General features: G+C 44.1%; 1 long non-coding RNA gene across 4 annotated transcripts; it reads left to right on the plus strand.

The window, feature by feature from the left end:
- The first annotated feature begins 753 nt into the window (after positions 1–753).
- Positions 754–15,274, plus strand: LOC120886312 (uncharacterized). 4 transcript variants are annotated; one of them, XR_013439512.1, is made up of 6 exons: positions 756–1,080; positions 2,646–2,705; positions 3,694–10,190; positions 11,726–11,855; positions 14,111–14,237; positions 14,530–15,274. It is a non-coding gene; the product is annotated as an uncharacterized LOC120886312 (long non-coding RNA). The 4 variants fall into 4 exon arrangements; XR_013439509.1 differs by having other exon boundaries at positions 754–1,080; positions 3,694–11,855; XR_013439510.1 differs by having other exon boundaries at positions 755–1,080; positions 3,999–11,855.
- Positions 15,275–15,881: the final 607 nt, after the last annotated feature.

Raw genomic sequence — 15,881 nt, forward strand, 5'->3', positions numbered from 1 at the left:
AAAGATCAATTTCAAATTAAATATTTAAAAAAATATGTTGGTTAACAGATTCATAGCTACACTACCCCTTCAAGAGAGGTGGGGAATGCTTTCCTTTTTGCTTATTATTCTGCTGGTATGTTATTGTCTGAATACTGAGAGCTAATAACCCTTCTTTGTACCATGAAGACAGCTTTTTATGAGCACTTGCTTTTTGTATTTTGTGGAATAAAAACATAACTTAATTTTAATTAGTATATTCACTGAAAAAGGTCAATCTAATGGAAACAGGGAAAGGAAGGGAAATCACAGAAAATAAAGCCAGCTTCTAAAGACTTTAGAGGAGAACTCATCAATTATAAAATAAAAAACCCAAACTAAGCATTTAATTGAAAAAAGTTTTTTATTTTCCTTTGTTCGCATTTGTAGTATGCGAAAGACAGTCCCATTTGAATTAGGGAAAAGTTATCCTTCGAAATGACTTCAGTGATTTGGCTCCATCTGTATTTCAAACGCATTAACTTCACACTATCCACAGTGGGTAATAAAGATGCGCAGATTCGGGTCAAATTCACCCTTCTGAAAAACTGCAAATTAAGATGTTGATTATACACCACCGGCTGTCTTAATCATCGTGATCAAAATCCAAATATTAAGGAAAGAGGCCTGGGAGGGATACGTTTGGGCTTTTGTCAAACCCTCCACCAAACTCTGAAGCCCAGCCTGTGCTTCTCCAAATCTTTTTCCGGGTAAGAGCCCCCATCCGCCTGCCTGGGCCTCAAAGTGTTTCTCAAGAGTGGTTAGCGAGCCCCCCATCCCCCAAACCCAGACACACCCCGAGTCCCATGAACATTTCTGGGCTGTCAAAACACACGGCTGCGTGTTCAATCCTAATAACTAGCGGATGATTAATGAGCAGCTTGATAATTTAATATCGCATGTGATTAAATTATAAGGTGTGGGGGAGGGGAGCTCTGCACTATCTCGACCGCCCGGGCGGAAGCCGACCAGCCAGCGGGTCTGGGCTGCGCAGAGAGACGCGCTCATCCTTTGCACAGTGCCTGGCTAGGCTGGGCAACCGCGAGTCTGCGCCTTCCCAAGGTCAGTGGGTCTGGGGAGGAGAGGGTGCATGGGGTGGAAGATGGGGGAAGCCGGAATGGCCAAGGGGAGGGGTAAGACACCGGACAGCTTAGGTCTGAGCCCTAGAGCAGGGTGAGCCGCTAACTCTTCCCAAAGCGAAGGGAGTCGAAGGGGCTGGAAAATGGCCCCAGGCAGGGAGAGAGCCGATTTTTAAATCCCACTTCGCTCCACCATAGAGGCTTGAAGAATTTCAGGGACCCCGAGATCCCCGGGAAGAGGGGGCGTGTGGCTTGGCCCAACTGGGTCTTTTCCCGGTCCCCACCTCCCTGCGCACCTTCGATTAAGAGAGGGTTCTCTTGCAGACAGGGCCCAGGTGGTGGTCAAATTGGGTCACCCGAAGCCGCGTATATTCCGCAGTCCACGGACCCCCAACCCTAACTAGTGGCACGCGGGATTCACTCCATCCTGGGTTCCGGTACGTTGTGGGGAAAACCCGGGCGTATTAAGCAGCACAAGAGCCCGAAGCTACGCAGAAGAGGAAAGATTACACTAGATGCAGGTTTCCTAGGGGCAGAGGCGTGTAACTGATGTACTGGAGGGACTCCTGGTCATCGCTCTTTCCTCCCGAATGGGGAGTAGAGAACGAGTAGAGACTCGGGCGTGGCCACTCCTTCCCTCGGGAAAAAGTGTGAACGCAGAACTGCTCCAGGTAAAAGTACCGTTGCCACGTAGTTTCACCTCGAACGAGGTAGGTGGCTGTGTACAGCGCCGGCTGGCTGTTCGCTGGGCACCGAAGCCTCAGAGCGGCACCTGAGAGGCCACTGCGGAACACAGAAAAGATTTTAGGGCTTAACCTCCAGTCGAATAAGGTAGGACCCCCAGCAGGAGGGTCCCCAGAAGACCCTAGCAAACTGGACCCCCGGGGATTTCTCCAGACCCACAGTTAGAGGGTGGAAATTAAAGCTCCATCACCAGGGCCTCAGAGTAACCAGGCCGTCCCCTGGTTCGATTTTCAGACAGAATATGGTATCCAGAAGGAGATGCCCGTGGACTGAAATCAGAGCTAGAGGCCCGAGAAAATGTCAGGAACAGCGCTCCTGGAGTCCTGGGCCTTTAGCTCCAGGTGCGATAGCCAAATCTTCTGAGAAAGGGATGGCAACTTCCTAGGACCAGCTCCTTGGATATGCAGGAATGACCATTTCTTTGTCAGTTTCTTCAAATATTTGGAAATAGCACCAAGGAAGGAGGAAAATCATGAACAACCGAATGGGCTTGTAAATAGAGGTCATAGTATGGAGAAACACACACACACACACACACCTCCCAAAACACCCAAAAAGAACTGGATAAACTTGCCTACCTAGAGCAGAAACAAACCACACATTGATTTTAAGAGGCTCAGTTGAAATGCTCCAAATTAGCTAATCCAGGCTGTAGGCTGTGACTATAATTTCAGGATATTTGGTATACACAAAACTCTGGGGAAGGGGTAAAATCTGAAAGAGGACCAGAGGGGGAGAGGCCCCGGAAGCCCTGCTGCGTTCCTGGACCGGGTGATTTTAAACCTGGATGTGCCTTTCTTTTAGGCCACCACTCCTACCGCATTGCCTGGGCCAAAAGAATCCAAAGAGACCACTCCCTTCAAGGTACGTTAGTAATAATAAAAGAGGGTTTACCCGTAAGTAAGGCTTTTGCAAGCAGTGGCCTCTGTAGTCAAAAATAATTTTAAGGAGAGGCGCCTGGAGTATTTCCTGTGTGCCCGCTGCTGGCGTTCGACCTAGGGTACTCACACTCCCCAAGGTCGACAGCAGGTTCCAGGGTGCCACTTTTGTCCCTGTTATTAAAGTAATTCCTTCAATTTACTCCTTGTCCATGCTTCCAGACACAAGCTGATCTCTACATCTGGTTACCAAAAACATTGCGGGACCCGTGTCTGGCAACTTTAAAATTCCAGGGCCAATCTTTTTCTCCCAAAGATCCCACACACCTTAGGATAAATAACGTGTCTCTGGCAGACACAGTACCTTTCCCAGAAATTAAATTTGGGTTCTAGAAATCCGACCAAGAAGGTCGTAGACGTTAAGTATGCCCTCGCAAGAATTCCGAGTTCTCAATAAACATGTGGGTGGAGGGTAGCGGAGATGTGGGGCACCAAAATAGGGTTTTTATTTCCCAGATTACCGATAATCTGCTGATTAATCAAGACCAGGACACTAACGATTCCCAAAGTTGATAAAGGAGGAAGAGTGAGCTTTATTTTGTCATTCACATTAACATTCACTTCTAATGATTTCGGACACCTGTAAAATGATATCGAAATCAGTGGTGCATTGGATGGCATTGTTCGACGTTGCCAGGACGAGAGAGGTGCGGGAGTTGGCGCGCATTGATTTCACCCTTCACTCTCCGCCCTGCTGCCGAACACCATTTAGGCCAAGATCGGGTATAATGGGAAACACCATCAGCAGACAATTACCCTTTCAGAGGATTCACTTCTCCTCACAGACACTGTTATTTGAGAAATAGGATCATTTGATTTCATATTGCACTAAATAACACCCAGCCGGTTCAAATTGCCAGCTTCTTAAAAACCGCCCATTGGAATAAATTGCAGCGGCCTCTTTTGCTTTTCAGGGCAATACGATGGGCACCGGGCAGAACTTGTAAAAATAACTACAAAGTCACTACAGAGTCGTTGCTATTGATGAGAATAGCTCTGCCACCCCTCACGCAAAGGCATCCAGCTACTCAGTTCCCTGCCACCGCCCCCTCCATCCGTCAACTTTGGATGGTTCAACCACTTGGCTTTGGCATTAAAACGTACAATTCCAGCCACCCGGAGGAAGCGCTTCGAGCCACAAGTCGCAGAGCAAAGAAAGATGAGCGAGAGACACAAATTTCTGTTTTAGTTTTTTTTTTCTTTTCTAAATTGCCTGCAGGATTCGCATATTCGGAGACAGCTGCGGATTTGGGGAGCTGCGGCCCCGGCGTGCGCCGAGTTCAAGGGTCTCTGGTTCTTAGCGCAGAGTGTCCGGCGGCCACAGAACCGCGCGGGTCCAGTTGACGCGCCCTGCTTACTGGTGCACCCTCAAAGTCTGCCAAGGCGTGGCGCCCATTTCTGATCTCACAACTGGCGCCAAGCCGAGAGCCGGGGCTCCAAGGGTCGGACCAAGGGGGCAGAAGGAGGAGGGAGCAGCATTCCGGTATTAACGCCAAGTCGAGAAAGAAAGAGAAGAAGGCGAGCAGCGAGCTGCAGTTTGCTGCACACCCGCCACCAGAGACATTTCAGACAGAATTAAGCCTTTTGAAGTCGACCACTTACTGTGGTTTAATTGACACTGTTCAACTGAGTGACAATTGTTCAGTTGGATGGGGGCGATACACTCCCCACTTATTTTTTAATACGCAAAATAAGATTTGACGCCTTGGGTCTTGGTTCTTTTGTGACAAGGGGCGGGGTGTATTTATGACCGCCAAATCTGTCGGTTGAAATACCCCCGCCCTATTCCCCTCCCTCCCGTTTCCGTTAAGTCTTTATTATATTTGTGTTAATGCACTTCAGGAAGGCCTTGTAAGAAACTCCCTCTCCTAAGCAAATTGAAGGCCAGATGCTGGAGCCTCACCGGTGTACCCCTATTTGGGGGCATGAGCTGGAAGCACCCTTTTACCGGGTCTAGAGAACAGAAGCTTGTTAGTCTAGGCGTTTGGGGACAAGGTGGGAGCCTTTCCCCTTCTTTGGCACTGGGAGGAGCCAGGGAGCAGGGAGTTTTGTGAGCCCAGAGGGAAGGTCCGGGAGCAACCAAGTTGCCCTTTCTTGGATAGGCACAGGCTCTGGGGCAAGGTCGAAGGTTGCTGGGCAGACGTAGGCGCTGTCCAACAGGGAGGGGGGATGAGGAGCAGAAGGTTTCAGCATGCCTTCATTCACCACTAGTCCTTGTCCTGCGGACCCTCGCTGCTACTCTCTGTAGCGTTTCTCCAGGACACTCTTCTACCCCGCAGATAAGAGCCTATCCACAAGGCCCAAATGTATCCAAGCCAAAATCTGGGCCACGGGCTTTGGCGCTTCACTCTAGATCTGGGGAGAACGCCACGAAGCCCAATTTCCCACCCCACCAAATCTGCTCCTGCTGTCCAAATCCAAGGCAGCCTGTGACTGACTCTCCAACAGAGCCCAGGGAGAGCCCCGGAGTCTCGGAGTCTGCTCCATTCCGTCGGTAAACCAAGGCTGTGGTGCCCTCACCTAACGCCACACTCCGCCCACCTGCGTGCCTCCAGCGGCGCCCGCACGCAGTGAGGGCGCTCCCTTTTAACTCTCCATCTCCTCCTGGTGGAGGGTGCAACCGAAGAACCCTTTCTTGCCGAGTACTAAACCCAAACAGGCGGCTTTTCCAAGATGCCAAGAACAGAATGGTTAAATTCGAAGTTTGGGAAAACTGCTCTGCTCCAAAGTTCACTGCCCTTGCGAACCAAACCGCAGAGCTACTGATTGAATGGCCGCGCCGCCAACGTAGCGACTCTGACTTGGGTCCGGAGCGGGCGGGTTGGCGGAGGCTGCAATGCCAGCGGGCAGCTCCCCTGAGGACACCAGAGGAGACTACAGGGAATGCGTGGGTGGGCCTTTCCCTCCGCGCACGCCTTCTTCGCAGCCGGAACCCCAGCAACGCGTTAAATTAGGGTCGAACTCCAGCACTGGGTCGGGGAATCTTGTGTCCGCCCCGTCCAGGCTTGGGAGTCCTAAGTTAGGGCAGTGAGAGCCAGTTGGTGCGGCTCCCGTCTGCTCCGGCCACCAGCATCGGCGGTGGCTGGCAGGTCAGCCCTTTTGCCCACTGTTCTGCCCCCACCCTCGATCACGTTGCCATGCGGGTCCCCATGCTACCCTCCTTCGCCCGCGCTCCCTCCAAGTTGCCGAGTTTACCAGCGCGTTTTGTTCCGGTTTCGGATTCCTGGCCGAGGGGCAGTAACCGCTCTCTTCTCGGACGGACGCTAATCAAGTAATTTCCCCATCCCAGCCCCATCAAATTGCTCTTTAGCTGTTGAACCGCGGAGTTTTGCTCGCCTTTTCACATGCTAATCACGCCCATTCAGCGGCTCTCGGTGGGGCTGTTTGTCGCGGGATAAATCTCCTTGTTTGCCCGCTGCATGATTAATTGATATTGTTGTCTGGCTTTTGTGGGGACCGCGAGGAGCTGAAAGGCGGCGCGTCGTGACTGCGCTGGGGGCCGCTGGCGACCTCATCGGGCTGCTGAGGTCCCGGCGAGGTCGGGCCGGGACTGATGACATTATGCGCCCGATTTGGTTTCCCTTATTAGAAAGATGATGAAAGACTTGGAAACCCCAGTCTTAGAACTCACCACCCGGTCGTAGAAACCGCATAGCGTTAAGCCACACATTCAGACAAAGCACGGGCGTTTGCTCAATTTAGGGAAACGAGTGGGTGTCGCTTCTCCACGCAGGAGACAATTAAATCTTATTTCGGCCCACCCGGGATTTCAGTAGAATTGAACATGAAGCTGCAGAATAGTTTGTTTTTTCAAACAAAGAACAGCAACAAAAATTTTTTATTGGTTCCAGGTTGTAAAGGCTGGTTAAATTTACTCTTAAAAGGAAAGTAAATGGAAGTCAGTGTTCCGATAGAGACCTTGTAGGCAACGGTAGAGGAAAGCCATGCAAAGGTGCTTCCAGGTTGGACCCCGAGCTTTTCGGTTTGCCAAAACGCGCAGCATTAATTGGTATAGCCAGCCACCGTGAAGACCCGCGCTAACGCAAACTGGCGCTATTACTAAGACGCGAGTCCGCCTGTAAGCCCATGTTTATTTGACTTCACTGGTCCCTTTTCTTTGCTGCATTTTCCCGCAGTCCTCAGGTGTTCAGTCAAACCAACAAATTCCTCCTTCCCTTGCACCCCTCCCGCCTTCTCCCCGGTACCCTGGGGTTTTATCCTCCACGGTCGTCCCAGAAAACTAGGAGATTCAATTAAACAATTCCAGTTACGCGGTGCTCCTACTGCCTGCTTATTGCAAATATTTCCTTTTTCGAGTTCTTAAAAAAAAAAAAGCAAAGAGAAGAAAAGAAACTGTCGCCTTCGCTTTCACTGAGCGCGGGGTAATTGATAGGCGCCATCAGAGGTCAGAATTTGCATAAGAATTAAGAGCAGTAAATTAATTTAATATTCCGTGCACATCTCCAATTATTCCTGGAGACCTTTGTCTCCACGGCTGCCAGAGAGGGGATTCAGCTGCTCTTCAACCAAACAACATCTGTGCGGTTAATAATTTGATAAACAGCTCATACAAATAGTTTCTGAATTATCTGGCAGCCCAATGACTATTCAGTTTGGAAACGTTTTGGCAGGGTCTCCCGGAGTCCTCTGAGGGCTGTAGGCACCCGCCCTAACAAATGTCTTCTTATCTTTTAAACATCAACAGACGACAATGTGTAAAATAAGCCATTATCATTAAGTAATAACCCTAACCCTTAAATAAAAAAATCCACTGGGGTCATCAAGGTGGTGCATGTCCTCTGTTAGAGACTCTGAGATGCATAAACAGGCTGGGCAGTAGAGCTGAATGAAGAACAACCTGCTAGGAAGGAAAGACCTGGGTGTTGTGGGGAGGGCTGTTTTATGATTTTTTTTAACTCTTGAAATTGAGTGACTGGACTTGTGCTTGGAAAAATCTGCAAGAAAGGGCTCTGGGGGAGCTACTGGAAGGGAGCCAAGGTAGTGGGCTAGAGGGAGACCAACTTTTCACTGTATTGATTCTTGTACCTTTCACTTTTCTCCCCGTATGCAGGTATTATTTATTCCAAAAATAAATATGTAAAAATAAGTTGAATCATCATAAAACAGGCGTAAGTTATTTTGGGTGGGAGTAGTCCTTAATTGACTTGTCCTCTTTGACAGGGCTACCTTTCTTCCTACCTTCACCCCAAGATGATCCACCCTCATCCTGAAAGCAGCTTCCCACAAAGCATAAATATGTGGGAAGACATATGGAGAGGGCACACATTTTCCTACACTTCAGCCATAATATTGTGTTGTCCCAAATAGGGAAGGAGCACTTGTAGAATGATGCTGTCCTGTGTCCAAACAGGCCCAAATTTAGATACTTCCGCCTTGCTATCCTTCTCTATTTGAAGATTTTGTGACTGCGATTATGGTCTTTTATATTTCTGACACCCGTAGCAGAGCCTGTTCCTAATAGAAAGTCTAGAAAGGAACCATTTGATTTTGAATGAGTTTCAGACTGCTCAAATTCTTGCATCCTGCACATTGCAGCTCTGTGGACTACAAATCTGTGTTTACCCTGGAATTGTTCTGCAGCAACTTCAATATAACAGAATGTTGGAAGAGGGTCTTTATCTCTCTGTCTATGCATTCCCACGTGTTTGATGTACACACCTCATGCATTCAATATTCTACTTTCTATTTCCTATACTGCCAACAATCTAAGTACTTGAAGCCACTGAAAACTACCCAGAAGTTCTGAGTAGGGTCGAAGCAGTAATATGATAGAGTTTTGTCCTTGTACTCTAATGAGCTCTGGTAGCATCGAGCTTTAAAGATAGGCAAACCCTTCAGTCTATAGGTCTAAATATACAACTTTACAATGAATACGAGCTTGCCTGGACTCAATTGAAGAATTACTTTTTCAGAAAACAACTCATTGTGTGATACAAATAGGACAATAGCATTTCTACTAGGCATATTCATTTCTATATTTAACATTTTCTTCTTGCATTTCATTAGATTTTTCCCCGTAGAACTATAGACACCGCCAGGCCTTGTAGGCTTTTATATGCATACAAATCATCTCTGTTATTTATGATGGGGGGTCCGTCTGCATCCTTTTATTAATTTCTGACTTTGATTCAGACTTCTCTAGTCAGCAGAGTGATTTGAAAACATATCTTTTCTTAAATGAACATTATCAATTCTTTTGGGAGTCATTCTAATTTTAAACACCAACATATTCAGTTTCTTAATCTGCAGCTCTGGTGTTACTCATTTTTATGCACACAACCTATCCCCTTTGGCGGTAGTTCCTTTATGCTCCATATTTATCTTCTTTACATTTGTTTGACTATTTTTCAAAGCAGTATATGGGCAGAAAATGGCTATTAAACAAGAAGGCAGGGAACTCTGATTACATTTTTGACTGTGTAAGTAAAATCACTGAACATGAAAATTTTGAGATTTTTTTTCTACTAATGAGCCCTCTCCAGAAAAGCCGTCTGGATACCATTAAAGTTGATGAGTTTAGAAGGATTATCCTGATAAATGTTTGGCTTTTTGGTGATTAGACACATATTTTCAAAACAGTCTACTGAGCTAAGGTCTACATTTGGAAGGAATCTTCTGGTTATACTCATTTATTGACTATACTCATTTATGAATATAAATAATTTACCAGACATTGTTGGATTAAAAAATCCAAAGTACTGTCTTTGCATATATGGTTCAAATCAGAGGAAACTCCTACTCATGTTCACATGCAATAAAAACATTGGGAATATAATAATAGGTGGTATTCAATAATGATACAAGCCATGGTGATTTCCAACATATCTATAAAAGATGCATAACCTTTTTTTGGGGGGGGAAAGTTAAAGAAGGGCCATAGGACAGAATAATGATCTAAAGACTCAGTGTAATCTCTATTAGGGTAAAATTTCTCTCCCCTTCCCCTCCCTGGTGCTGGGGATTAAAGCCAGGGCCCTGGGTCGTGTGCATAAGTGCTCTACCATGAGCTACATCCCCAGGCCCCCCATTTTTTAAATTTGAGAGATATGAACAGTGCAGAGCTATTAAACAAATTCTTCCAATTTATTTACTCCCACTGTCTTTAAAAAATACAGTATATGCGTGTGTGTGTGTGTGTGTATCCAGTTTAAATCCAACTCTATAAAATATTGAATTAGAAAAATAGGTTAGCAAGTAAAAGTTTTGAATAGGGTTCACTTAGATAAACCTGTTTGCTCTCATTTTCCTTTGTTTTAATATTTAAATGAACTGTGCTTAGTCTTCTAGCATTCCTCACCCCAGATACTGGGTTCAAAAAGGAGCAGCTGTGTTGATTTGTAGAAGATAATTGGAAGCTACAGAAACAAGACCAGTTTCTTCAGATATGACTGTAAGATGTCTCTTTACAACATGGATGTCAGTGAGCCTCCTGATTCTTTCCTTTCCCACTCTTGGCCAGGATTACAATCAGTCAAGCTGAACTTCATATAACTTCAGGGGAACCCTACACACTATTGTCACTATAGATTGTATGTTTTGTAAGACACTCTTCTGAACAAAGCAGTACAGATGTCATTTTAAAATCTGTATGGAGGGACAACATGGGCCAGCAAAGAAACTGGCTAGCTCTATTTTTTTAAAAAAAAAAAGGGACACAGGTAATAGTGCAGGGTCACCCCTTCCTCCACCAATGCATCTCCCCCGCCCTGCCCCCTTGTACCAGGGATTGAACTCAGGGGCACATCCTCAGACCTTTTTTTGTGTTTTTATTTAGAGATAGGGTCTCTTTGAGTTGCTAAGTGCCTTGCTAAATTACTCAGACTGGCTTTGAATTCGCAATCCTTCTGCCTCAGCCTCCAGAGCCTCTGGGATTAGAGGCATGGCCACCATGCCCAGCACCAATGCATCTTAATTAAGCTTCTCCAGGGACCCTCTCCACAATTGTTCTTGTTAACAAAATATCAGCAAAGATCTCTGAAAAAAGGGCTGGATGTGGTTGGACATCCTATTTCCTGTTGCTGGGCTCTGTCTTGCAAAACCTAAATTTAATCACTGATTTGATGAATGTTACTCTGCTTTTGTGGTGTATCCTGTAAAACCCCTGACTATTCTAAGAAATGGGGCAAAAAGCACTTTCTGAGAACTCAAAGGAAAAAAAAACTACTTTTATGTAGACTTCTGCAAAAATGTGAAACATCAAGTCTCCTCCCTGCGCCTATTGGGTATAAAGTTCAAAGAATTTCTAGATTCTTGGTCCAGAGGAGAATTTCAGGCATTAGCTGCTTTCTGGACCAGCCAGCTGCAGCTAATAAACCTGCTTCCTGAAAATTCTGTCCTACTTCAATAGGGACTCTGTGCCTCCTATGCTATTTGCTTTGGCCAGAAAGTTCAATCCAATAGACTCAACAACATGCATTTGAGACCTACTGTCTGATTGGAATCAAAGTGAAAATAGAAGGTAAAAATCGGTGGTGGGCAGAAAAACTGCAGGCATTTGGGTAGTCACCTAATGTCCCAGTGTCGCACACTTCTGTCTACCACTTCTCATCAATTATTATTATTATTTTTTTTTTTAAAGAGAGAGTGAGAGAGGGGGTCAGAGAGAGAGAGAGAAAGAGAATTTTAACATTTATTTATTTTTTTCTTAGTTCTCGGCGGACACAACATCTTTGTTGGTATGTGGTACTGCTGAGGATCGAACCCGGGCGGCACGCATGCTAGGCGAGCGCGCTACCGCTTGAGCCACATCCCAGCCCCCATCAATTATTTTTCTTGTTGTACCTATGGCTCCTCAGCTGAACAACATTTCCCAACCTCCTTGGCAGTTATATATGGCCCATGTGCTTAAGTTCTTACCAATGGCATGCAAGCAGAAGTGATGTGACTACTTACTATCTTATACTTGTAACTTCCTTTTCTTTCTAGTTTTCTGGGGATGATGCTAACCCAAGTCATGTATTGAGGATGGCAAAACTTCCCAAAATGGCCTGGGCTGTCAAGAAAACTTCCTAGAGCAGAGCCTGCCCTCCCACTCTGGACTGTAATATGGAGACAAGTAAATTTCTATTTTGGTTGAAAATCACATATTTTGGTTCATTTTATTACAGCACCCACTCAAAGTAATCTACCTCCTGGCTTAATTTTGTCGTAAGTGTAAAATAAAAACATCTTAGTTTGGGTTTCTCCAAAAGCAAATAGTGTTTTAGAAGGTGATCTCAAAAAATACCAGTAAGGTTGAGAGAAAAAGAAGGGAAGGCAGCCATTAAAGTGGATCATACAGCAAATTACCACTCTGGGCAATTGGAATTTGATTCTACAGCAGGAACTCTGAGAAACAATATAAAACAGTTGCCTTATGGTGAATCCATTTGAGCTGGGATATTTATACATGACTCCCTTCAGTCATTAACTGAAGGCTATTATTTGCAAGTATATCTTCTTCAGCACTTCCCCAGCCTCTTGCATAGACAGAATGAACTTCAGGTGTCAACAAATAAAAACACCAAAAAACAAAGCAAAACATAAAACCTTCCAAGCCATGAAATGCAGGTGCTCATGGTTGGACATTGACTGATATACCCTGATGTATAAGGGACAGGACATTCACAGCACCCACTACAGAGGGCACCAGATGGATAGTCTTGAAGATCTCTTTCCTTCATTAAAGTTATTTGGGCCCAATTTATCAATCTATATTCTTCCACTTGCTCATCTGAAATGCCTGTTCTAGCCAGATTGGTTTACTCAATTTCAAGCTCCCCAAATACCATATGAATTAATTTTTATTTTATTTATGCCATTTTTTAATGTGGAAAGCAGTTTATCACTCTTATATTCCCTTTAATCTTTCCTCTATCATGTATCTATTGCTGCTTAGTCAACAACTCCATAATTTAGTGGTCATAATTCTGAGGGTCAGAATTCATACAGGACTTTCTGGGCAAAATGGGTCAGCTGGGTTCATTCATGTGGAAATTCTAAGATAGTCTCTCATTTCCCAGGGCCTATATTCATGTGGCCTTTAATCATTCCACAGACTAGCTTAGACTTCTCTACAGCATGACAACTGGGATTTCAGAAGGAGGCAGTGGAATTTGCTAGTCCTTTTAAGACCTGTGTAACCAAAAATCCCAGAATGTCACTGTGGTCTCATTTTATTGGTCAAAGCAAGTCATAAGTTTGGGCCACATTCAAGAAGGAGGGGAAATAGTTCTCCTTCTCTTAGTAGAAAAAGTTTCATGGGATGGAAGGAACTGACAGAGGCCATATTTGGATACTGCCACATTTATTTACCCCTCTTTCTTTTATTCAATTCCCCAAGACAAATTTTTATCCTACTTTATATAGAAATTTTTCTTGTATTTCTTTCTTTTTTTTTTTAAAAAACTGGGGGTTGAACCCAGGGACACTTAACCACTGAGCCCACATTCCCAGCCCTTTTTTATATTTTATTTTGAGACAGGGTGTCACCAAGTTGCTCAGGCCTTGCTAAGTTGATGAGGCTGGTTTTGAACTTGTGATTCTTCCACCTCAGCCTCCCAAGCAGCTGGGATTATAGGTGTGCACCATCATGCCCAGCTAGGAAATCTTTTTTTCATAAGCTAGTCCAAAGGGATCTTCTATTTCTTCTCCTGCTCAAAATCCTGGGCCATCTTTTATTATACATATTTTCTATTTTTTCCTTAATCATTTAATGTTGTGTGACACTCTATTGATGCCTCTTCTTAGCTCCTTAAGGATAGAAAATTCAGGTTAGAGATTGAACAACCCTTGAAATGGTTTGGAGCACATGATAGACTTTTTTTTTTTTTTTTTTTTTTTTTTTTTTTTAGGTGGTGCTGGCAATTGAACCCAGGACCTTGTGCAACTGAGCTATATCCCCAGCCCACATGATAGACTCTTAAGGCATATATATGCCAAGACATTGGCCATAGTAAGAGCTGAGGGAGAAAGTAACCAGCAAGCATATGCCCCTGTGTTAATAACTAGATTAGTAGATCTCATTTCTAGTATGTTTATCTAGAATCCTCAATTGCATATTCTGAAAACCAAATATTTCTGAAATCTTCCCAGCCTAAGTGAGACTCAGGTGACAGACATATCTACCTGCAGGAATGACCACATTTGTGAATGGAATGAATTGCCAGGAAGGCTCAAATTCCATCCCTTCTCCCATGATGTACTATTGCCTACTTTTAAAATGTGACTACTACTTGTTGGCAGTGAAATTGGAAAAGAAAGGGTATGAATTTGGATCTGCATCTTAGTGCAAATTAACTGATTAGAACAGTGTTTCTTTTTCTCTCACAGAATAAGCTGGAGCAGCAAAGATGCACTGGAAGATTAGAGATCCCTAATACTGAAGAAAGTGAACTGAGGAGGGATCTCTGTGGATGAGTCATCTCTCTTCACTTCAGCTAGACCAGTAATACAGGAGGTGATGCTAAATTATGCATTATACTGGGCATTAGAAAGTGGCTCTCATTCTCAGGGACAGCAGAGAAAAATGGAACCATGAGCCAAGGGAAGATTCCAGAACCTATGAACAGGCTTGCAGTCAGTGGGTGGATATCTCTCAAGTCTTTGGAATCCTGTCTCCTGTATTGTGATTCGACTCTTAATCATTAATTTTCTAAAGGCCAAATAAGCTTGTAGGATGATGGGCCATTATAAACCCCTAAAAATGAGTTTTGTTAAGTGGTTTTTGTTTGTTTGTTTTGTTTTAGTAGAACCCTAAAGGAAGATTGGTGGACAACCAGGATGAATAGAAGAGACAAAGACTGACAAGACTTCCTCAATTGCTCCTACTGATTAGTGGGGGCCATTTCTATAACTCCTTGAATCTATTCTCCCTGCAACTCCAACCCCGATTTTTATTAAATGGCTAAATTGCCCTTTTAGATCAAAACTTTCTTCACTATATCAACCAAAGATGGCTGACTTCAGCCTATGTCATTGCTAAGGATATTGAATGTATCAGAGATGATGGTTTTGTCCTATTCATTATCCCAACTAGTAACTCTTTGTATATCAGTGGCTGGCATGCAGAAATGCTTTTTTTCTGGGTCCTTTCTTACTTTTTTTTTTGGCAGTACTGGGAATTGAACCCAGGGCCTCATGCATGCTTGGTAGGCACTCTACCATTGAGCTATACCCCTACTCTCCTAGGTTCTTGGAAATTTGTAATTGATGTTCTGTTCTAGAGGAGGCAGAATAGAATATGGGCTGTGCCATAGGTCACACCTGTGTTTAGATTCTGCTTGTGTCACTAGCCATGTGACCTTGAGAACACTGGAAAACTCTATTAGATTTGTGAAAACTTTTCCTCATTTGTAAAATGAGAATAGCAATATCTAAGTCACACAGATATTGTGAGAAACCAATAAATAAATGTATGCTAAGTTTCTAGAATGGTCTCTAGCACAAAGTTGTATTTAATAAGTAAATGTATGTAAAATTTCTAGAAAATTCCCTGAAGCAAAATTGTACTTAATAAATGACTTTTAAAACAAGGTACTTTTTAAAGTTATTATTTTACCATATCATTGTACTTGCAGACTGTTGTATGCATTTCCAATACTCATCAGAAAATATAAGTAGGTACCTGAGACTTCTAAAAATGGGAAGAAGGCCAGAGAATCTGGGATTACTGGCCATTCTGTTAATTGAGAAAAATATTTTGGTACCAGTTTTGGGATCCATAAAGAAAATGAGGTGTTAAATATATAACAGAGTTGAATTATCTTTTATGGTTGAAATAACAGATGAGCTGGTTGTAAAAACTAGCAAAAGCTTCTGGATAGAAGTTTCTGCCTAGAACATTCAATCCTAAATGGCCCGTGGATCAGACATTGCTATTGTGACATCGTTACACTCTAAGTTTGTAAAGATTTAAAAGACATTCCTTTTTGATGACTCCTAGGTATTGAGAGTTACCCTTTTTTATTCTGAGTCCCAATCACATTGAGACTTACTCCTCAGATGGGAACCTCTGTAAACAGACCCTCTTGTTCCATCTTTATCCCTTGACCAAACTTCTCCACCGGCAATTATGTCTCCAAAAATAAACCCAGAGTAATCC

The sequence above is a fragment of the Ictidomys tridecemlineatus genome, chromosome 5, assembly GCF_052094955.1.
Source record: "Ictidomys tridecemlineatus isolate mIctTri1 chromosome 5, mIctTri1.hap1, whole genome shotgun sequence".
Lineage (NCBI taxonomy): Eukaryota > Metazoa > Chordata > Mammalia > Rodentia > Sciuridae > Ictidomys > Ictidomys tridecemlineatus.